The 23,451-nt window shown below is 39.0% G+C and overlaps 1 protein-coding gene across 26 annotated transcripts in view; it reads left to right on the forward strand.

Annotated features, from left to right (window-relative positions):
* Positions 1-23,451, forward strand: part of LOC307185656 (cytosolic beta-glucosidase-like) — a 488,042-nt gene that overhangs the window by 107,595 nt on the left and 356,996 nt on the right. Inside the window, exon 7 of one of the 26 annotated variants that reach the window (XM_079920044.1) lies at positions 14,396-14,491. The exons of the other annotated variants lie outside the window; for them this stretch is intronic. The gene's annotated coding sequence lies outside the window, so the exon portion shown is untranslated. Of the gene's footprint in view, positions 1-14,395; positions 14,492-23,451 lie in introns of those variants that run through there. 26 annotated transcript variants of the gene reach the window in all.

Genomic DNA, 23,451 nt, shown 5'->3' on the forward strand with positions numbered 1-23,451 from the left:
CCCATTGCCTGTGGCGTCTTAGGGGTGGGTGGGGGACCTGGTCTATTTTATAGTTATTAGTTCCCCATGGTGCACCATTCAACCACTCTCTAATCCCTGTATTCATGGCAAGTTTATTCTTCAAGTAAATGTGTTTCAAAAGCCTCATAGCTTAATCGTTTTAAGGCAGGGGACAGAATCTCAGCTCTACTATTCTTACCAGTGAGAATTTGGACAAGTAGGTTCTCCTCTTTAAGACTGAATTTCCTCATTTTTAAAGTGGGGATGACATAGAGACAGAGTGCAGATTGGTGATTTCCAGGGGCTGGGAGGAGGGACGGAGGGGGAGAAACTGCTTAATGGATATGGAGCTTCCCTTTAGGGTGATGAAAATATTTTGAGACTAGACAGAGGTGGTGGTTGTACAACATTGTAAATGTACTAAATGCTTTTTCACTTTAAAATGGTTAATTTTTGTGCCATTTGCAGAGACGTGGATGGACCTAGAGACTGTCATACGAGTGAAGTAAGTCAGAAAGAGAAAAACAAATATTGTATAATATCGCTCATATGTGGAATCTAGAAAAAATGGTACAGATGAACTCATTTGCAAAGCAGAAATAGAGACACAGATATAGAGAACAAACTTATGGCTACCAAGTGGAGAAGGGGGGTGGAATGAATTGGGAGATTGGGATTGACATATATACACTACTATGTCTAGAATAGATAAATAATGAGAACCTACTGTATAGCACAGGGAACTCTACTCAATGCTCTGTGGTGACCTAAATGGGAAGGAAATCCAAAAAGGAGGGGATATATGTATACGTATGGCTGATTCACTTTTCTGTACAGCAGAAACTAACACAACATTGTAAAGCAACTATACTCCAATAAAAAGTAATAAAAAATTTTTAAACTGGTTAATTTTGTGTTATGTGAATCTCACTTCAATAGAAAAAAATGGACATGAAAGTAGTACACCCCTCATAGGGTTATAATGAAACTATGGACATTAAATACTTAGCGCAACAGCTAATACTCAGCACGTGGTAACCAATCGAAGAATGTCAGTCTCCTTCCTCCTCCTTTTCTTCTCCATCATCATTGTTGTCTTCATTGTCATAGCCATTCTAGAACCAGTTCCTTCTCAGATAAAAATGCTAATTTGTGTCAGGTCACCCGAAGGGGAATGCTGGGAGATAAGGCTAAAAGTTTAGGCTATCTAATCTTGTGCCAACCTGAGATATCCAGAATGTATTTAATAGGCAGTGGGTAGCCACAGAAGATGCTTGAGCTGGACAGTGAAATGAGTCAGACTGTGCTTTGAATCAATCAGCCTGGGAGCCACATGTATAGTGGTTTAGAAGGATGAGGCTGAAAGAGGGGACACAGTTAGCAGGTTACTCTCAACAGGGTCCTTAGATTTCACACCCTTATTTCCTCCTCAGCCACCTTGGATTTGGCTGGCTACATAGCAAACACTTAATAAATACTTGTAGATTAGTTATTTTATACTTGTTTAATGCCTTCCTTTGAAGTGCTTCCACTGGAGATTACTTCTACAAATCACATAATGCAAGATAAAATACCCCATATATCTGTCAGTTTTCTCTAAGACTGTTTTCTAAGTATTATGTGTGCACGGTTCATGGACTGGGTGTTCAGTTGCTGGAAAAATAGAAATCACCCCATTAGTCATGCCTCTGCAAATTTCACATTTTATATTCCAGGTTTTGTGGTGGGTGATATTTAAAGCCTTATTTTTTGCTGGCTATTGTATCACTACAACTGTATATAGCTTGTGGACACTTTGTGATCTCAGATCTAAGGAAAATGATGATGTTCCATATGTTGTCACTTTGAGGGAAGCACAAAAAGACCTTAAAGTGAGAAACACAGCTTAATTAGCATGTTGGTGATTTATATTACCCAGAGTGAAATCTCCACCGGCACACAAAGAAAGATCAAAACAAAAGGCATCTTCTGGATTTAAAATTTTTTTTGGTCTTACTCAGAATCCACAACCTTATTTCCATGACCCTAATCAGCAAAACCCACAACGTAACATCATTGTCTCAAAGTTTTCACATTTCACAATACCGGGCAAATGTACACAGCTGCTTATTGATTAAACTCGGAGGACTAATGTCCCTATGTCATTTATGAGCAAGTTTATACCTTGATGCATGTAACGCAAAGACTTTTAAACATCATAGAGTTTTAGAACCTAAGGGATGGCCAAAATTTTATTTCTTTTTCTTTTTTAAATTACTTTTTATTGGAGTATAGTTGCTTTACAATGTTGTGTTAGTTTCTGCTGTACAGAAAAGTGAATCAGCCATACGTATACATATATCCCCTCCTTTTTGGATTTCCTTCCCATTTAGGTCACCACAGAGCATTGAGTAGAGTTCCCTGTGCTATACAGTAGGTTCTCATTATTTATCTATTCTAGACATAGTAGTGTATATATGTCAATCCCAATCTCCCAATTCATTCCACCCCCCTTCTCCACTTGGTAGCCATAAGTTTGTTCTCTATATCTGTGTCTCTATTTCTGCTTTGCAAATGAGGTCATCTGTACCATTTTTTCTAGATTCCACATATGAGCGATATTATACAATATTTGTTTTTCTCTTTCTGACTTACTTCACTCTGTATGATTCTCTAGGTCCATCTACGACTCTGCAAAATTTTCTAATGGTACCTTTACTATCTATTGGTTGAGAAAATCCTACTAAAAATGTAGAAAATTATTTTTATGCTGATTTATATTTTATTTGGCTCATTATCTACGTATATTATAAAAATATTTGTATATCACTGAATTAGACTGGATAAATAATTCAACGTATAGACTATGTCCATCAGATACCTCTCTTTCAGTTACAAATAACTTAACAGAAACTGGTTTCAGTTACAAAAAACTTAATAGAAATAAGGGAGTTTATTTGCTCAAGTGGCTGAAATGTCCAAGGATAGGTTTTAAAATTAATTGGACTTAGAGGCTTAACCTTCTCCATCTCTTGGTTCTACTTTTTTCTGGTGAATTTTCTTCAACTACCAGTCTCTCTCCTTGTGGTGGGTGCTAGCAGATACAGGCTTGCGTCAGTGGATACATGTGTATGTATGGTTGAGTCCCTTTGCTGTGCACCTGAAATTATTGCAACATTGTTAATTGGCTATACACCGATACAAAATAAAAAGTAAAGAAAAAATAAAGATCAAAGGGAAGATTCCTGCTTTGATTCTTTCCTTGGACTTGGGTGTTTTCTTTACATGCATGTTATGACCAAGGCAAAACTGAAGCCTGAAGGTTCAAGGAAAACCAGCCCTCTTTGTATCACCAGAAAAACCATTGCCATTGAGAAGTTACACAGGACAGAAGCCGTGTGGCTGACAGGGTCTTGGTGCTCTGGCCAGTGTCAGGCCTGAGCCTCTGAGGTGGGAGAGCCGAGTTCAGGACATTGGACCACCAGAGACCTCCTGGTCCCATATAATATCAATCAGTGAGAGCTCTCCCAGAGATCTCCATCTCAATGCTAAGACCCAGCTCCACTCAACGAACAGCAGGCTCCAGTGCTAGACACCCCATGCCAAACAACTAGCAAGACAGGAACACAAACCCACCCATTAGCAGAGAGACTTCCTAAAATCATAATAAGTTCACAGACACCCCAAAACACACCACCGGATGGATGCTCTCCTGTCCACCAGAAAGACAAGATCCAGCCTCATCCACCAGAACATAGGCACCAGTCCCAGGAAGCCTACACAAGCTACTGAACCAACCTTACCCACTGGGGGCAGACACCAAAAACAATGGGAACTATGAAACTGCATCCTGCAAAAGGAGACCCCAAAACAGTAAGTTAAGCAAAATGAGAAGACAGAGAAATATGCAGCAGATGAAGGAGCAAAGTAAAAACCCACAAGACCAAATAAATGAAGAGGAAATAGGCAGTCTACCTGAAAAAGATTCAGAGTAATGATAGTAAAGATGATTCAAAATCTGGGAAATAGAGTGGAGAAAATACAAGAAATGTTTAACAAGAACCTACAAGAACTAAAGAGCAAACAAACAGTGATGAACAACACAATAACTGAAATAAAAAATTCTCTAGAAGGAATCAATAGCAGAATAACTGAAGCAGAAGAACGGATTAGTGACCTGGAAGATAAAATAGTGGAAATAACTACCACAGAGGAGAATAAAGAAAAAAAAATGAAAAGAATTGAGGACAGTCCCGGAGACCTCTGGGACAACATTAAATGCACAAACATTCGAATTATAGGGATCCCAGAAGAAGAAGAGAAAAAGAAAGGGACTGAGAAAATATTTGAAGAGATTATAGTTGAAAACTTCCATAATATGGGAAAGGAAATAGTCAATCAAGTCCAGGAAGTGCAGAGAGCCCCATACAGGATAAATCCAAGCAGAAACACACCAAGACACATAAAAATCAAACTATCAAATATTAAATACAAAGAAAAAATATTAAAAGCAGCAAGAGAAAAGCAACAAATAACATATTAGGGAATCCCCATAAGGTTAACAGCTGATCTTCCAGCAGAAACTCTGCAAGCCAGAAGGGACTGGCAGGACATTAATTTAAAGTGATGAAAGGGAAAAACTACAAACAAGGTTACTCTACCCAACAAGGATCTCATTCAGATTTGATGGAGAAATTAAAACCTTTACAGACAAACAAAAGCTAAGAGAATTTAGCACCACCAAACCAGCTTTACAACAAATGCTAAAGAAACTTCTCCAGGCGGAAACACAAGAGAAGGAAAAGACCTATAATAACAAACACAAAACAATTAAGAAAATGGTAATAGGAACATACATATCACTAGCTACCTTAAATGTAAATGCATTAAATACTCCAACCAAAAGACATAGACTGGCTGAATGGATACAAAAATAAGACCTGTATATATATTCTGTATACAAGAGTCCCACTTCAGACCTAGGGACACATACAGACTGAAAGTGAGGGGATGAGAAAAGATATTCCATGCAAATGGAAATGAAAAGAAAGCTGGAGTAGCAATTCTCATATCAGACAAAATAGACTTTAAAATAAAGACTATTAAAAGAGACATAGAAGGACACTACATAATGATCAAAGGATCAATCCAAGAAGAAGATATAATAATTATAAATATTTATGCACCCAGCATAGGAGCACCTCAATACATAGGGCAAATGCTAACAGCCATAAAAGGGGAAATTGACAGTAACACAATCACAGTAGGTGACTTTAACCCCCCACTTTCAGCAACGGACAGATCATCCAAAATGAAAATAAATAAGGAAACACAAGTATTAAATGATACATTAAATAGGATGGACTTAATTGATATTTATAGGACATTCCATCCCAAAACAACAGAATTCACTTTCTTCTGAAGTGCTCATGGTACATTCTCAAGGATAGATCATATCTTGGGTCATAAATCAAGCCTTGGTTAATTTAAGAAATTGAAATCATATCAAGTATCCTTTCCTACCACAACACTATGAGACTAGATATCAGTTACAGGAAAAAGACTGTAAAAAATACAAGCACATGGAGGCTAAAGAGTACACTAATAAATAACCAAGAGATCACTGAAGAAATCAAAGAGGATATCAAAAGATACCTAGAAACAAATGACTGAAAACACAATGACCCAAAACCTATGGGATGCAGCAAAGGCAGTTCCAAGAGGGAAAGTTATAGCAGTACAATCCTATCTCAAGAAACAAAAAAAATCTCAAAGAAATAATCTAACCTTACACCTAAAGCAATCAGAGAAAGAAGAACAAGAAACCCCCCAAAGTTAGCAGAAGTAAAGATATCATAAAAATTAGATCAGAAGTAAATGAAAAAGAAATGAAGGAAACAATAGCAACGATCAATAAAACTACAAGGTGATTCTTTGAGAAGATAAACAAAATTCATAAACCTTTAGCCAGACTCATCAAGAAAGAAAGGGAAAAGACTCAAATCAACAGAATTGGAAATGAAAAAGGAGAAGTAACAACTGACACTGCAGAAATACAAGGATCATGAGATATTACTACAAGCAACTATATGACAATAAAATGGACAACCTGGAAGAAATGGACAAATTCTTAGAAAAGCACAACCTTTCAAGAATGAACCAGGAAGAAATAGAAAATATGAACAGACCTTTCACAAGCACTGAAATTGAAACTGTGATTAAAAATCTTCCAATAAACAAAAGCCCGGGAACAGATGGATTCACAGGTGACTTCTATCAAACATTCAGAGAAGCGCTATCACCTATCCTTCTCAACTCTTCCAAAATATAGCAGAGGGAGGAATACTCCCAAATTCATTCTACAAGGCCACCATCACCCTGATACAAAAACCAGACAAAGATGTCACACAAAAAGAAAACTATAAGCCAATCTCACTAATGAACATAGATGCAAAAATCCTCCACAAAATACCAGCAAACAGAATCTGACAGCACATTGAAAGGATCATACACCATGATCAAGTGGGGTTTAACCCAGGAATGCAAGGATTCTTCAATATATGCAGATCAATCAATGTGATACACCATATTAATAAATTGAAGGAGAAAACCATATGATAATCTCAATAGATGCAGAAAAAGCTTTTGACAAAATTCAGCACCCATTTATGATAAAAACTCTCCAGAAAGTAGGCATAGAGGGAACCTACCTCAACATAATGAAGGCCATATCTGACAAACCCACAGCCAACATCATTCTCCGTGGTGAAAAAATGAAACCATTTCCACTAAGATCCAGAACAAGGCAAGGTTGCCCACTCTCACCACTCTTATTCAACATAGTTTTGGAAGTTTTAGCCACAGCAATCAGAGAAGAAGAAGAAATAAAAGGAATCCAAATTGGAAAAGAAGAAGTAAAACTGTCACTGTTTGCAGATGACATGGTCCTATACACAGAGAATCTTAAAGATGCTACCAGAAAACTACTAGAGCTAATCAGTAAAGTAGCAGGATACAAAGTTAATGTACAGAAATCTCTTGCATTCCTATACACTATTGATGAAAAATCTGAAAGAGAAATTAAGGAAACAATCCCATTTACCATTGCAGCACAAAGAATAAAATACCTAGGAATACACCTACCTAAGGAGAGAAAAGACCTGTATGTAGGAAACTCTAAGACACCAATGAAATAAATTAAAAATAATACAAACAGATGGAAAGATGTACCATGTTCTTGGATTGGAAAAATCAACATTGTGAAAATGACTATACTACCCAAAGCAATCTACAGATTCAATGCAATCCCTATCAAACTACCAATGGCAGGTTTCACAAAACTAGAACAAAAAATTTCACAATTTGTATGGAAACACAAAGATCCCGAATAACTGAAGCAAACTTGTGAAAGAAAAAACGGAGCTGGAGGAATCATGTGCCCTGACTTCAAACTATACTAGAAAGCTACAGTAATCAAGACAGTATGGTACTGGCAGAAAAACAGAAATATAGATCAATGGAATAGTATAGAAAGCCCAGAGATAAACCCACACACATATGGTCACCTTATGTTTGATAAAGGAGGCTAGAATACACAATGGGGAAAAGACAGCCTCTTCAATAAGTGGTGCTGGGAAAACTGGACAGCTACATGTAAAAGAATGAAATTAGAACACTCCCTAACACCATACACAAAAATAAACTCAAAATGGATTAAAGACGTAAATGTAAGGCCAGACACTATCAAACTCTTAGAGGAAAACATAGGCAGAACACTCTATGACATAAATCACAGCAAGATCCTTTTTGAGCCAACTCCTAGAGAAATGGAAATAATAACAAAAATAAACAAATGGGAGCTAATGAAACTTAAAATCTTTTGCGCAGCAAAGGAAACCATAAACAAGTCAAAAAGACAACCGTCAGAATGGGAGAAAATATTTGCAAAAGGAGCAACTGACAAAGGATTTATCTCCAAAACATGCAAGCAGCTCATGTAGCACAATATCAAAAAACAAAAAACCCAGTCCAAGAATGGTCAGAAGACCCAAATAGACATTTCTCCAGAGAAGGTATACAGATTGCCAACAAACACGTGGAAGGATGCTCAACATCAGTAATCATTAGAGAAATGCAAATCAAAACTAAATGAGGTATCACCTCACACTGGTCAGATTGCCTGTCATCAAAAAACCTGCAAACAATAAGTTCTGGAGAGGGTGTGGAGGAAAAGGAACACTCCTGCACTGTTGGTGGGAATGTAAATTGATACCGCTACTATGGAGAACGGTATGGAGGTTCCTTAAAAAACTAAGAATAGAACTGCCATATGACCCAGCAATCCCAGTCTTGGGCATATACCTGGCGAAAACCATAATTCAAAAAGAGTCATGTACCACAGTGTTCACTGCAGCACTATTTACAATAGCCAGGATATGGAAGCAACCTAAGTGTCCATCAACAGATGAATGGAGAAAGAAGGTGTGGCACAAATATACAATGGAATATTACTCAGTGATAAAAAGAAATGAAATTGAGTTATTTGTTGTGATGGATGGACCTAGAGTGTGTCATACAGAGTGAAGTAAGTCAGAAAGAGGACAACAAATACTGTATGCTGACAGATATATATGGATTCTAAAAAAAAAAAAAAAAAAAGGTTCTGAAGAACTTAGGGGCAGGACAGGAATAAATATGCAGACCTAGAGAATGGACTTGAGGACACGGGGAGGGCGAAGGGTAAGCTGGATGAAGTGAGAGAGTGGCATGTACATATATACACTACCAAATGTAAAACAGATAGCTAGTGGGAAGCAGCCACATAGCACAGGGAGATCAGCTCGGTAAGCTTTGTGACCACCTAGAGGGGTGGGATAGGGAGGGCGGCAGGGAGATGCAAGAGGGAGGAGATATGGGGATATATGTATATGTATAGCTGATTCACTCTGTTATAAAGCAGAAACTTACACACCATTGTAAAGCAATTATACTCCAATAAAGATATTAAAAAAAATATGTAGGCTAGAAGAACTAACCTAGCTTAGTCTAGGATACTCATCTGCAGGTAGAAATGTTGTATATAGTAGAAATATTTATAAAATTTTAATACCTGCTACAACAGTGTCAGCATTCTAAATGTAAGTAATTTTTGGATTTTGCCTTATTTTCATAGCTATCAGTAAAAAGGAAAATACTATATAAATCATATTTTAATTATAAATTTCATATTCTATTATATCCTGTAATAGACACATCAACTTATTCTAATTAAAACCTTTTGGAGGAAAAAAAAGATCAAATAGAAGAGAATGACATCCTCCCATTTCTCTAACCAATGCTTGGCTTAGCTCTGATTATTCAACTTGAATCAGGAGTTCATCTTTGGGCCAACATCATTATGACTTCAGTTTGGATAAAGGTTGATTGACCAGAAATAAATCTTGTGTCCAGACCTGGATCTAGGGGATGGAGCCAGTCCCATCCAAACATGTGCACTGAGTATGGAGAGTATGATTTTTCCAGAAAAACTGAGGTGTTCTTGCTAGTGGTTGGTGGGAGGTAGATGCAAGGTAGGCAAAACTAACCAATGCCTGTGAGACATTCACAGTGGATTCCAGGCCACCTTGCAGTAAAAACAGGATGGGAGGTAAGAAGTATTAGGAGGAACTCTCCCCAAAGGACTGTAAATGCACAGATTAGGAACTGTGTATTTCTATACGCAAACTCTTGAATAGAGGATATCATCTCTGCAAGAGGAAGTGACTTGTCCATAGAATCACAGTTCAAAAGGTAGAGGCAGGGTCACATCATTCTAATGCTCTACTTACAGACCAGACTATTTCTTGTTAATCATACACATGATTAAAAAAATAGTCAATTTTTGAAAGTGATATTTTTGCCTAATTTCAAAACTTTGGAAAATCCAAGAGCAAGTGAATATGACTTCATGAGAAAACTATTAAACTTTTCTGTGTTGAATTGTTTTGAATTTAATTCTGTAAAAGGACAATATATGTATAAGCTCTATTTAATCAGTCTCTTGTTATGGAATTTTTAAAGTAGAAAATTTTCACTGGGTGTTTTCACAATTTAAACCATATGTGTTTGCAAATTCCTCAATGAGTTATCACCAGAATTACATTATTATCACATAAATGGCAACAGTTTTAGGTAAGGGGCTTTTTAGGCTTTCTTAGAGCCCTTTAGTCTACTTTCCTTTATCAACTAGTTTTCACTCTTCTTTGTGGCAGTTTCCCCAAGATACCTCTTATGGGTGCTCACGGGAGAGCTGTTGTCATACTTGCCCTACACAGTCACCTGGCCCAGGAGACCTGGTCCAGTCTTGATGTCTTCCTGCCAGCTTCAGTAGAGACCATGGGCAGGCCACTCACCCCATGAACTCTTGCTGCAGGGTCCCCTCATTTAACGAATAGCCCTTTTGGAAGTGCTTAAATTCCTCTATCTTCTGGCATCTGGTCGACCCATAAGAACTTTGTATATCTTTGCCTTGGTAAACTGTGGCAGATGCAGGATGCTCTCCAACCATTGCCCATCTTACCTCTGCCATCCTACTCTTGCCTTTAGTCCTGAGCAAAGGAATGCTCACCAGTCCCTGACTTAGAAGGGGTGGGGGAGGACATCTGGATCCCATCAGTATTACAGAAGGGGATGATGGAGAGGTCCCAGAAGAAAGGATGTTTGCTGCTCTATGACCTGTAATAAGATGACCTCTTTCCTTTCCTGGTTCTACTGGGTTGGGTGGAGTGTTGGTAATGATTGTGGTGGTGGGTGATGAACTGAGGTCTTGAATGAAGCAAGTTCTGTGGGGAAGGGGCTGCCACTGCTTACAGGCGTTCTTTAAACTGCTCTGCCCTTGCTTCCTAGTGGTCACTTCTTTGCTCAAAACAATCTGATGACTTTCCGTCTCACTTGGAATTAGATCCAAATTCCTTGCTGTGGCCTCCAAGACCCTACCTGATGGTCCTCATTTCCTCTTTCCCTCTTGCTCTACCACTCTTCCTCTGATCATTCAAATCTAGTCTGGCCTTCTTGTTCCTTGTACATGTCAAAAATGTTTTCACCTGAGAGCCCTGAACTTGCTGTTTCCTTAGCCTGGAATGCTCATATTGTATACTCTCAGATTTGCTCCCTTTCTTTTGTAAATCTTGTCTCAAATATCATTTTATCAGTGAGGATTTCCTTGACCATTCTATATAAAATAGCATCTTCTGACAGTCTCAGCTCTTACCTGATTTCTTTTTCTTTGTATCACCTATCACCAGCTCATGTATACATGCCTGTACTTGTTTATTGACAGCCCTTTCCCAGGGACTTTTTCTGCTAGGTCCATTTTTCTACCCCTTCAGTCAGGGCAGTACCTGATACTTGGTAGCTCTCAGTAAATATTTGTTGACTTAATAAGTGAATGCCTGATGAATTAATTAAAATATATAAAGTAAAACTGAGACAAAACAAAGAAACTTACTTTGATGTTTCAGCTTACTGGTTTTAACTAAATGCAAATTTCAAATCCCCAGCTAAAAAGCCAACTCTCTGTCTTAATTTTGACACAATAGTTTTGACTGTTTCCATTTTCGTGAAGAATAACTAGGTACCTGCACAAATGCTGAGAAGTCCTGTGGGCATTTGGCACTGTAGGTTCATTTCTTCTTCGCCAGTGGGGAAAGTTTTTGCATTCCATATTTTCACTCCCACACTCTGATGTAATGGAAGCTACAAGACCAGACTAGGTAATCAGTAAGGTCTCTTTCTGTTCTAAAATGTACACCTTATGCCTTTCTTTCCTTTCTGTATGCACTTTTGAGCAGCCATTGTTACTTCGCTCATGACTTACAGGTGAGGTTATTGTCGTCCATGATTTGGATGACTGGTCCTGACTCTGTCTTTCAAATGTGAGCTAATGGTGGCTGCAGAGGATGCTAATTTAGGAAGATGATTCAGGTAGTGTGGATGATGCAGTTATTGTTCAGAGTAGGGCTCTGCTTGGGGCTATCAGTTTCTATCTGTAGAGCTATGTGGAGTGTAGGGTTTTGAAGGCCATTAAAAATGGCTTCTTTCCCTTTAGCCAAATAGATTTGCTGAAGTGATTTTACAGTTTCTGAAGCTGTTGACAAGAAACAAGGGGAAAGCTTTTTCTATAAACATTTCTCACCAGAAAATTCAACTCTCATTCTTGGTATAGGATTTTAGTCCCACTTTTGCCTAAAATCAATACAGTTAAATTTTTCTGGGTCTAGTAGGATATTGTGTGTGTGTGTGTGTGTGTGTGTGTTGTTTTTATTTTTTTTCTCCTTTTAATTCATGTAGCTGGGAGAAAAAGGATTTTGTGGCTAGACTGACAGAATGTTTGTATTGTGCACATTCCCAGCAAAGAAAAGAAAAGAATGTAAAACAAAGGCCCCAACTTGGAAAGAGAAAGTTTGTTTAGAATGGGAATTAACCTGTCTTGAACATGATGAATGCCATACTTTTCAAAGGTTTGTTACAGAATTGATTTCTTTCTCTATGTTTCTGGTGGTTTAATTTGATTGGTATAGCAAAATACTGCTATTTGATGTGAGAGAAGTTATTTTTAATGCACAGGACTGTAGGTGTAAATTTTATTTGTGTTAATAATGTTAAATAAACTGCATTTATGTGTTGGGTTTATTTCTGGCTACTGAACTACTACATAATTTGATTGTCCAGTGTTCAGACATGGATTTAAATCTTTACACAGCTGGGAATTAGCAGGTCACATTGTATTTGCTTCTGCTTGTGGAATCAGGAAAATGACCACACTGAAGAAAGGAAGCTATTTCAGGGTTTTCTTCTCTTTTTTAAAGCACAAAATTATTTCCATAGAAACTTGATAATTTAACTCTTTACCTACGTCTGTTTGAATGACAGGTCTGCAGGTATCCAGTTCTGACTTTTCCATTCAGCAGCTACCTATGTTTATCAAAAGATGTGACATGTTTTTTCTTATTTTCCCTTTAAACAAATCAATATATTATTTTTATGCTTTTAAGGAGATTAAATTAAAAACATAAAAGAGATTGAATAGCAGTAATTGGCTTTTACAACATTATGAGGTTATTATGTTCAATACTTACCTTGACAATTATAATTTTCAATAAGTAATCATCAAGTACTCAAACCCATAAAATGTTTACCGGGTTAATGTTGTTTCAATAATACGATACATACTGTTTTCATCTATACTAAAATAGACTTCAGATTTTTCAGACAATAAACTTATTTGATCAGGTTTGCACAGCTTCAATGACAATTACAGTTAATTCATGCAGAACTTCAATTTGCTTTTTATTTTATTGTAATTTTCGGTCGCGCGGAGCAGCTTGCAGGATCTTAGTCTTCCAACCAGGGATCAACCCGCGCCCACAGCAGTGAGAGAGTGGAGTCCTAACCACTGGACCACCAGGGAATTTCCTCAATTTGCTTTTTAGAGACTCTTCTACTTCTTAGGCTAAACTGTTGACCAACTCCAGTGGCATTAAGATCACGAAGGCTTTTGCATTCATCTACTTTAACTTTCGTATGATATCCTCAGAAAATAAACTACCTGTGGCTCAGGAGAAGTATAAGTTCTTGCCTTGGCTTACTTTATTACCATTTCATTCTATGGGTCTGATTATATGTATATCTAACTTGACAGCACAACATGAATAGAGGTTAAATTGATTGGAATCTTTCAATCTGAAAGAATTAAATATTCTTGGTAATAAAGCAAACAAACCAATATTCACTCTAGCTGATTTTCATCAGGAATGACAGAAATTTACTCAAGAACATCAATCAGCAAACAGATATCTGTTGAGTGTTTAGAAGGTATGGGTGGACATGAAGGTACATGGAACCTGTCTTCAAGGAGCATAAAATCAGATTGATAAGATAATTAATGCTTAGGTATAAGAAAAGTCACTTAGCAACACAGTGATGCAAACTAATAATAAACTATATCTTAATTGCCGAATGAGAGGTGTAGCAGACATCACAGATGCCCTTAGTAAGTTTACTTACTCAAACCTGAGTAATCAGGGAATTCCCTGGAGGTCCAGTGGTTAGGACTTTGTGCTTCTACTGCAGGGGGCCCAGGTTTGATCCTTGGTCAGGGAGCTAAGATCCTGCAAGCCACACGGTGTGCTCCCACTTCCCAAAGACTTAAAAAAAACAACAACTGAGTAATCAAACTGGAGTAAGTTTATTCTCCCTCCTCTCACTTTTAATACTGTATTCTTTGGAATAAGGTGGGTTTTTCCACACAGATAATCAAGGGCAGTAAATAAAACCAGCTAACATTTACTGAATTGTTCTTATGTGCTGTGCACAGGGACATTACCACATTTGAGAGCTCCAAATCACTGAAATAGGTCCTATGATCCTCATTTTACAGATGGGGAAACTGAGGCCAGAATAACTTGCTGAAGTCTGCACAGCTGGGCCAGAGCTGGGACTTAAATCCAGGCAGCCCAGGCTGAGAGCTTGTGGCTGCACCACTACACCATCTGCCTCTCCAGGACACCTGATTCCGGGTGCACCCAGGGAGGAATCTGGCTACAGAGAACTAGCTTCTCGCTGCAAGTTTCCTTTCACAGCACTCCAATTAATCCACAGAAAGTTCACTTACTAAATGGGCTCTGAGTAATTAGCTAACGGGCTTTTGGTGAGCAGTGTTCTCCAGAGGGCTGTTTCCATAGCCTGTCGCATTGGGCAATCAAGCCTGTGGTTGTTAATCCCACTCCAGGAGAGCCCAGGCCTGCACACCAAAGTTGCTGGAAAATGGTTCCATATTGAAAACACAAACTGGATCCACAGTGCCTGGCTCTAGCTTTCAGAAGGCAACAGCTCAGCAAGGAGGGCCTGGATATCTGTGCTGGTAAACTCAAGAAACTGAGGATAGAGTGGGGGAAATGGCTGTCAACTTTCATATATGGGTTAAAACAATGAGGGCTTGTGTTTGGACTTTTCCCTAGTTCACAGGCTTTGAAAGAACCATGGCTTCAGTTGAGGAACACAAAGATGTGTCAAGGCACTGACTTACGGCAGTGTGGTTCTGTTTGCTGTGGCACTAGACCCTCCCCATAGGGGAGATGGCAACAGGTAGATTCTTTGCCCCAACGGATACCACTTATTGCTGGCACCTCTTTGTGCCTCATTTGCTTCAGCTATAAAATGGACCAACAATAATACCTGTTGGGTAGAATTGTCATGGGGATTAAATGAATTGAAAAATATGAAGTTCTCAGAAGAGGGACTGGGTATTCAACACACACTTGCTATCGTCATTATTATTTTACTACTATTATTACATGTATTTTGTAGTGGAAAGAAAATGAGATTTAGAAAGGGTTCAAGTTCTGATTCTTCCCTCTGCTATTTTGTGGGAGCTTGGACAAGTCACTTGATCTCTCTATTCAGGGCTCTTGTCCGAGATGAGGATAACACCAGCCTCATAGGGTTGTTTAAAGAAATAATAAAACATTATCTATCAATTTCATTTGTATACTGTAAAGCCTCATGTGCATTACCATTTTAAATTCTCCAAACCTGATTATTCTCTTGAATTCTCTTTCTCATTAACCCAGTTGACACAGCTATAAAACTGGGAGTCATATTAAACCCTTCCTTTCAATGAGTTGGCTGTAAGATTTGATTCTTCTCTTAATATCTGTAGTATCTGGCCCCTCCCTCCTATCCACTGCAATTTCCTCAAATACAGGGTTTTAGCATCCTCCTAACTGGCCTCCCAGACTCCATTCTTTGGTCTGTTACCAGAATGATTGTCCTAAAGTGCAAATTCATTCTTCCCATTTTCCTACTTAAAACTCCCTAGTGGTTTCTCATTGCCTTCAGCATAAAATTCCAATTTATTAGCATGGTGAGCAAGCTCTCTCATGACATGGCTTTTTACACACTTTTTACACATTCCCCCAAGATCACTCTTGCCCTTTTGCCTTTATCGATGCCTTGTGTCACATCAAATTAGGTATAGTTCCCCAGAACATGTCTTTTTCTTGTGCTTTCTGGCCTTTTCCTTCCCATTATCTTCTTACCTGCCCTTCAAGATTATTCATTCTAGCATCAGCTACTTTAAAGAGCCTTTTCTGACATCCCTTTTCCCCGATGCCCTGAGTTAACAGTTCCTCTTCTGTGCCCCCATGATGCCCAGTGTTTGCGCTGATTGCTTGTATCCCAACTACTCCTTTATGTATCTCTCTTCCTTATAAGAAAGATGAACGCTTGAGGATTAGGATCTCATCCAAGTTGTTTTTGTATTCCCAGTGGCTTGGAAAAAAAACAATAAATGTTGATTAAATGGAAGAATAAATATTTTGCTCAATGAGAATAAGATGATGAGGTTACCCTTCAAGAATCATCTCCAAGTTGCAAATCCACTCCACTCTACAAGAGATTTACAAAGGAGATCATCTTTGACATGTATTGTCAGATGCATGATCTTGGGCAAATGACACAGCATCCCTAAGTCATTTTTCTCATCTTGTAAAGGGGGAATAATGAGTATCTACCTTACAGTACTGTTGGAAAGAGCAAATTAAATATGCATATAAAACTCTTAAAAGGTGCTTGGTATCCAGTAAACACACAGTAAACATGAATTGCTACTATCTTATTAGTTCCAAATGGAAGTGAATTCACCCCATCCTTCATTCAAGAAAGTTGCTCTTGGAGGTGGTCAATGAAAGTTTGGGTGGGAGAGGTGGTCTGTAGGTTTTCTTGACCTCAGTGAAGTAGCTCATAAAAGAGTGGATTTATTATCATCCAAATAAAGAAAAAAATCATCAAGAAAAACAATGGAGTTCAAAGACTTGTAGGGTTCTGGCATAAGCAAGAGAAAAACAAAACTCTGTTGACCCCATTCTCTCCTGGTTTGCTAATTTTCTTTGTCATACAGTTCACAGTAAAATAAAAGGGTTTCTATTCCCATGCATATTCTCTACACTTTCTGTGATTCTGCTGATGCCGCTTAGGAATATTTTTGTTTTTTTTTAATACTCAAAACCAGAAAAGCTTAACTGATATATGAGAGACAGAGAGGTCAAATGAAGAGACATTGGTTGGACTGGCCTAAGCCAGTCGCATGCTCAGTGTCAGGCACCTGTCCAGAATTCCTTTGATACTTCGTCTGCTATGGTCATCTACATGGCTGTGATCAGCAGTCTTTCAAAGCGTGAAGTAAAATAGAGAAAAAAATGGCTATTTTCTACTTCCTAAGCAGGGGCGTGAATGTTCATGAAGATGAATCAAGAAGAGGACAAGAGAGAATCTTGGGAAGAACATGGATTTTGGAGGCAGAGAGCTGGGTTTTAATCTTTTCTCTGTTACCTGTTCTCTTATCACCTTGCACATGTCTACTTTCTCTGCAATTCATTTTCTGGGTTCATATAATGGACAGAATAGCATCAGTCTTTAAGAATTGTTGTGAACAGCATGGTTTTTAGCAATAAATCATAGCTGTTCCTTTTCCTTTGTGCCTGGACACTATCAGGTGTCATCTTTGATAATCCTCTGTTCTTCTCCTTGAGTCTGAAAAGGCTTGAAACCTAATGCCCTGGCTATATATTTGTGAATCATTGCTGAGAGCCTGGAGATAACAACAGTTTAGGGACACTGTTAATTGTTGGTCCTTCCTCCTTCCCTCTTTCCCTCCTTTCCTCTTGCATCTTCTCTTCCTCTTTGCCTCCTCTCTCCTTTATTCCCCTCCTCTCTCCCTTCTTCCCTCCATCTTTCTCTCTTTTTTGCCCTCTATCCACTTGTCAAACAACAACCACTGGTTAAAGAAGCTCATCTTCTTGCAGTTACTGATGGCATCATCATACCTCTAGGAAGCTAGTTACTTTTTTCATATGACTCCAGGTCTACCATGTAATCCCAGAGTCAAAATGTTTATATCATCTACCATCGTTAGCTTTACATTCTTTATTTTAAAGTCTGTATGATATAATCCTTCTGGGATACAAATCCTTAGGCCCCATGTGTTCAAATGGAATAAGATATGATCTTAGCAGTCAAGACTCAATCACTCTAACACTGCATAATGATTAGGCTAAGCGCCTTACATAAAATCCATTCCTAAAATCCTAAAATGTCTCACTGTGTACTATTTTGGGGTAGACTATTGGTTTCATGTAGACTTTTAGTTTGGAAAGAACCCTAGAGAGATTCTAAAGCCATATAGACCTATAAAGATCACCCATTCCAAACCCATCATTAAACCATATGAGCAATCTCAGACACACACGTCTTATTCATGCATAGGTTAATTAGAGGCAGAGATAGAAACAGGACTCTGGGCCTCAAACTGTTATCACCTTGCTGGTGGCCTTGGGAGAGGCCATTAAGATTGACACATGGACAAAGTTCCAATCTTCACTTGCTTGGTAGCTAGTGAACTCATAGTTATCTTTCAAGTTTTGATTCAAATGCCTGTTCCTCTGGAAAGCTGTTTGTGAACTTCCCAGGAGAGCTAAGTCACCTCCTCTTTCTGCCACCAGTGTCTCTTCGTATTCTCCAACCAGTTCTCTTTGGACCTGTCTTCCCAATGAGACCATCACCTCCTGAGGGTAGAAACTATATGCTATCCATCTCTGAATCACCGCACCCTGCCTGGAGTCTGGCACATAATAGCTGCTCCGTGGATATTTGTTGAGTGAATAATGAACAAATTTGACTTTTCAAATATTTGGATCAGTTGTGGAGTCACAGGGCTCACTTGTGAAGGGAAACTGTTCCTGCCTCCTCTGCTCTGGCCATTGCTGATGAATGAAGCCCTACCTCAATTCATGTCAAATGCTCTCCTGTCTTTGAGGGGCTGCATGATTAAACTGCTGCTTTTATTTTCGGGCAGACTGGAGGGTTCGATAGGCAATAATGTTGGAGTCCCTAGAATTTAGGAAGAGATATATGTCATGGCCCTCACTCTGAGGTCTATAAGAAGTTTTATTTTCTGAATAAGTATTGATTGCAGCTTAAAAATACTGCAAACCTATTTAATTAAAAGAATGAGAGAAGTCATTGGTGGGCAGTGCATGGGTGGCTGTAAGAGAAGACAAACTCTTCAGGTGCCTGGATTTTATAATTGTACTTGCTTAGGAAGCTTATTAAAGCCTTGCAGGTGCAGTGTTTCATCACAGAGTAGTGAACCTTTGAAAGATATGCATAATAAACAGAGTTTGAAATATGCTTTTATTCCAGGCCATATGGTCCTGTCTGGAGCTTTCCTGGATCTTTGGGTCAGTTCATTGTTGAAAGATGGGCTTGCAAGCACCTACCTCTCGGAGCAGCTGTCAGAGGCCTATCAGAACGAATGTGCTTTTGCATGATTATTTATTTTATGTGGCTCTCTGAAACAAGCCCAGCCTTGCTCAGGAGCTGAAATGTGCTGAGCAAAGTCTCCTCCCCGAACAGCTTGTGGCCACATCACCAAGCAGTGTCCTTCTTTGTCCTTAAAAAACAGACGAGTGAGACTTATACGATAGGCCAGGACAGGCAGTCTGGGTGAGGTGTACCCACCTGGGCTTGAACTTGGTGCCAGCAATATGAAACCGTACACGGTAGCATTTTAAAGACGTGCCACTGCTCCTTCTTCCCAACCCTCTGTTGCTCACTTTCCTATATCCCTCGACTCTGGGCAATTACAGTGGCCGCCGAACGCAAGCACTTGTGTTTTTGTGGTATTATTGTGGTGTGGAGAATGCTAACACTTGCTTTCTCTCCCTTTGTCATTAACAAAAGGAGGCTTTAACTCCTCTGAGAATGGCTTTTTAAGGGGTACTTAATGTAATTTATTCAACATTTATCGTATAGGTATGGAAATACTAGTAACTGACAAGAGACATGGTCCTGAAGACAAGTGACCACAGAAAAATATCCCAGCAACCAAAATGTGCAGTGAGTTGATCATATTGGAAGGAGATATTTCTTTCTCTTTATTTGGACAAGGTGAATTTGGAGTTGAATTTTGTCATCTTGGCCAAGTAAATAATCTTGCCTTCTTGAGAATGACCTTTTCTCTACTCTCATCTTGCTAACATTATGTTTGGTGTTCTGTATCTATTTGTAGTTATTCACTGATTTAAGTGAATTATCCTTCACCAGCCACTGTGCTAAGTTTTGGGAATATAAGATCCATGTGCTTCCTGCCCTCATGGAGCTTAGAGTCTGGAGAAGAGGACAGACACTGAACAAATAGTTAATTCCATGTCTTATTCGTGTTACAAAAGGGAAGATAACAGTGTTGAGTGAATGCACATAACAGAGAAACTGTATGGGGTCTTTGCTCTTCTGTTTCATCTTGAGGGCAAGGTCTGCATTAGGTTCCATACCACCTCACCCCCCCAAATGGGAATCACTATGCCTAAAACAATAACTTGTATATAGCAGATGCTATGTAGTATAAAGTATTTTGTGGATATAAGGGAGGAATTAAAGGAAGAAACTAAGAATGAAGTACTAACACTAGTCCATTTATTCAGAATACAGTTGGACAAATTACAAGTCTAGAGCCCTAAATTAGTTTTAGAGCAAAACTACACATTTTTCTTTTGCTCTCACGTGCAGCTATACCATTTTTTATTTACCCATGGTGCCTATTTTTCCACCTCTAGAGCCCTAGAATATAGAACTTAGCCTTTCACCTAAGGACTCTGATATTTCTATCTGGGGAACCAGCTACTTTTTTTGAGGGCTGTTCTTAGGTCACTGTAGTTATTAGAGATAGGCTAGTTCTATATACAAGTAGATCAACATTCTTATGATCTAAAAAATAAGAGCTATTCCGAAGTGTGTACCTCAGGCCTAGGGATAAGATCGTTTGATGAGAGATGTTTTCTTCTGAAGCTCTACTATGATACCCTAGGGGCTTCTGGGACCAAGGAGCCACCACTCAAGCTTAGTCTGTGTCCAGGAGAGTGTAGTGACATTGCCCAAGAGCACTGAGCACTTACAGTGATAATTCTCAAGAAGGGGAAAACACTCAAGAAGACCACCCCAGAAATACAGCCAAGGGCCAAATAAAGGGTTCCTTGAGAGATATTGGTAATCAGAGGTGAAGTGTGGTAGCAGCAGCTGAGACAGCAGAGAAGCTTTTGGGAAATGTCAGAGAAGAGAGGCCAGTGGAAAGTGATGGGGAATCTTAGGTCTGAATAGGTAGAGAGTTGGAATAGCCAGGTTGGGAATGGAAGCGTAGGCTGGTTTCCCGTGGGACAGGAACATCCAGCAGTGCAGTAGCAGGGATTCAGGTGCTGGATGGGGACTTGGAATCAAGGGCATTGACATCTTGGCTGTTCAGCCTGAAGATAATATGATTCTGATACCCAGATGGGAATAGTGAGACCAGAGTCCTATTAAGGTTATATTAAGATGACTCCCTTCCTCCCTTTTTCCCTTCCTCCCTCCATTCCTTCCTTCCTTCCTCCCTCCCTCCATCCCTCCCTTCCTTCCTTCCTTCCTTCCTTTCTTTCTTCCTTTCTTCCTTCCTTCCTCTCTCTTCCTCCTATATCTTTGTCCCTTCCTCATTTCCCTTTCTCCTTCATTCCTTCAACAAGTACTTATTTAGCATCTTCTATGTGTTAAGTACTATTCTCAGGGTTAGGAATATTGAAAAGAATAGACAGACAAGGTCCCTTTTTTTCTCATGGGATTTTCAGTCTTCCAGGTAGGATCAATAATAAAAAATAAGTACATGAACAAGGCAATTTCACTTAATAATAGGGCCACAAAGAAAAGAGTACAGGATGAGACAGAATGAGGTAGTTGGGAATATAAATAGAGGCATCAAAAAAGACCTCTTATGGAGGTAAACTTGAATCAAGACCTGAATGGAAATAAGCAGCCATGAGGTTCAGACACAGAGGAGTGATTCAAGCAGAAGGGAAGTCTGTGTAAAGCCTGTAAAATGGAAAACAGCTCAGTACATTTTAGGAAGCGAAAGAAGCCCAGTGTGCCTAGAGAATGGCCAGTGGAGAGCAGGAAGGAGAGGACGGGGGAGAGCTGTGCAGAAGCCTGATCATGTAGGACCTTAATGGTCAGATGAGGATTTAAAATTTTGCACTAAGTGAAATAGGAAACCATTAAGTGGGGGAATTAGAAAAGGACATAAGGTAAATTGGTTTTTCGAAGATTTATACTTTCTGGCTACATTGTTTGCAAGAGTTGTGGCAGGAAGACTAGTCGGGAAGCTATTGCGGTGGTGTAGAGGGATCAAGAGATGGGTGGGGGGAGAGCCTGTTACAGATGGGCAGGAGAAGAGGATATGGAAAAGGGAGAAGCAGGCATGACGTCTAGGCATTTGGTATGAAGAACTGAGTGATGCCATTTTTTGAGATTCGAAAATAGAGTGGGGGCAGGTTTGAGGAATGGGTTATACATCAAGAGTTCTATTTTATATACGTTAAATTTTATTTATTTATTTTAAAATTAAATTTACAGTTCACCTTGTTGTGCAACCATGATCTCCATCTATCTCCAGAACTTTTTCATATTCCCGTTGTACCTATTAAACTCCCCATCACTCCTCACCACCATCCCTTGTAACTATTATTCTACTTTTTGCCTTTGTGAATTTGACATTTTAAGTGCTTTATATAAGTGAAATCATACAGTATGTGTCTTCTAAGTTTGGCTTGTTTTACTTAGCCTGTCTTCAACATTCATCCATGTTGTAGAATGTATCAAAATTTTAGTTTTTAAAAATATTGAATAATATTCCATTGTAGGTATATACCACATCTTGTTTATCCATTCATCCAGTGGTGGACATTTGCATTGTTTCCATCATTTGACTATTGTGAACAATGCTGCTTTGAACATCAATGTACAAATACATCCGTTAAATTTTAAATGTCATTTAGATCACAAGAGCAGAAGTAGAGTCATAAATTATATATAGATTTTGCAGGTAAGAGAGATGCTAGAGCTAGAGCTATAAATTTTGGTGTCATCATATAGTCTTTGACCAGAGGATCCATGAACCAAATTAGGTTGTGGCCCCAATTCTTTTTAGACGTCTAATGAGCTAAGCTGAGCCACATGACATAGTTTTTGCCTAAGTAGAGGTGGGTTAGAGTTAGTCTAAAACCCAGTGTTACAATAGGCTGGAAAGGCCATAATTTCCCCTAAATTCGTCTGAGCATCTCTGAACTTATCCTTCTAATAGGATAAAAATAAGAACACACCGCTGTTCCATGCCCTTGGAAATGGAAGCAGTGCAACAGACAGCAGGAGAGAGTGCGTCCCCAGTGCTCCCTGCCCCCTCTCCCCACCCCACAAGCCTGCCTCTGTCCTGGGCCTAAGCAAGTCCAGAAGCTCTGTTTTCAAGTAGCAAAAAGAGAAACTTTGAACAAAATCTGAACATTGGCCAAGTGTGCTCCAGGGGGGAAGAATCTGTGCCATCTGACCACTCTGACTTTAAGGTGCATGAAGGAGAGACCC

The sequence above is a fragment of the Stenella coeruleoalba genome (genome assembly GCF_951394435.1).
Source record: "Stenella coeruleoalba genome assembly, chromosome: 4".
NCBI lineage: Eukaryota > Metazoa > Chordata > Mammalia > Artiodactyla > Delphinidae > Stenella > Stenella coeruleoalba.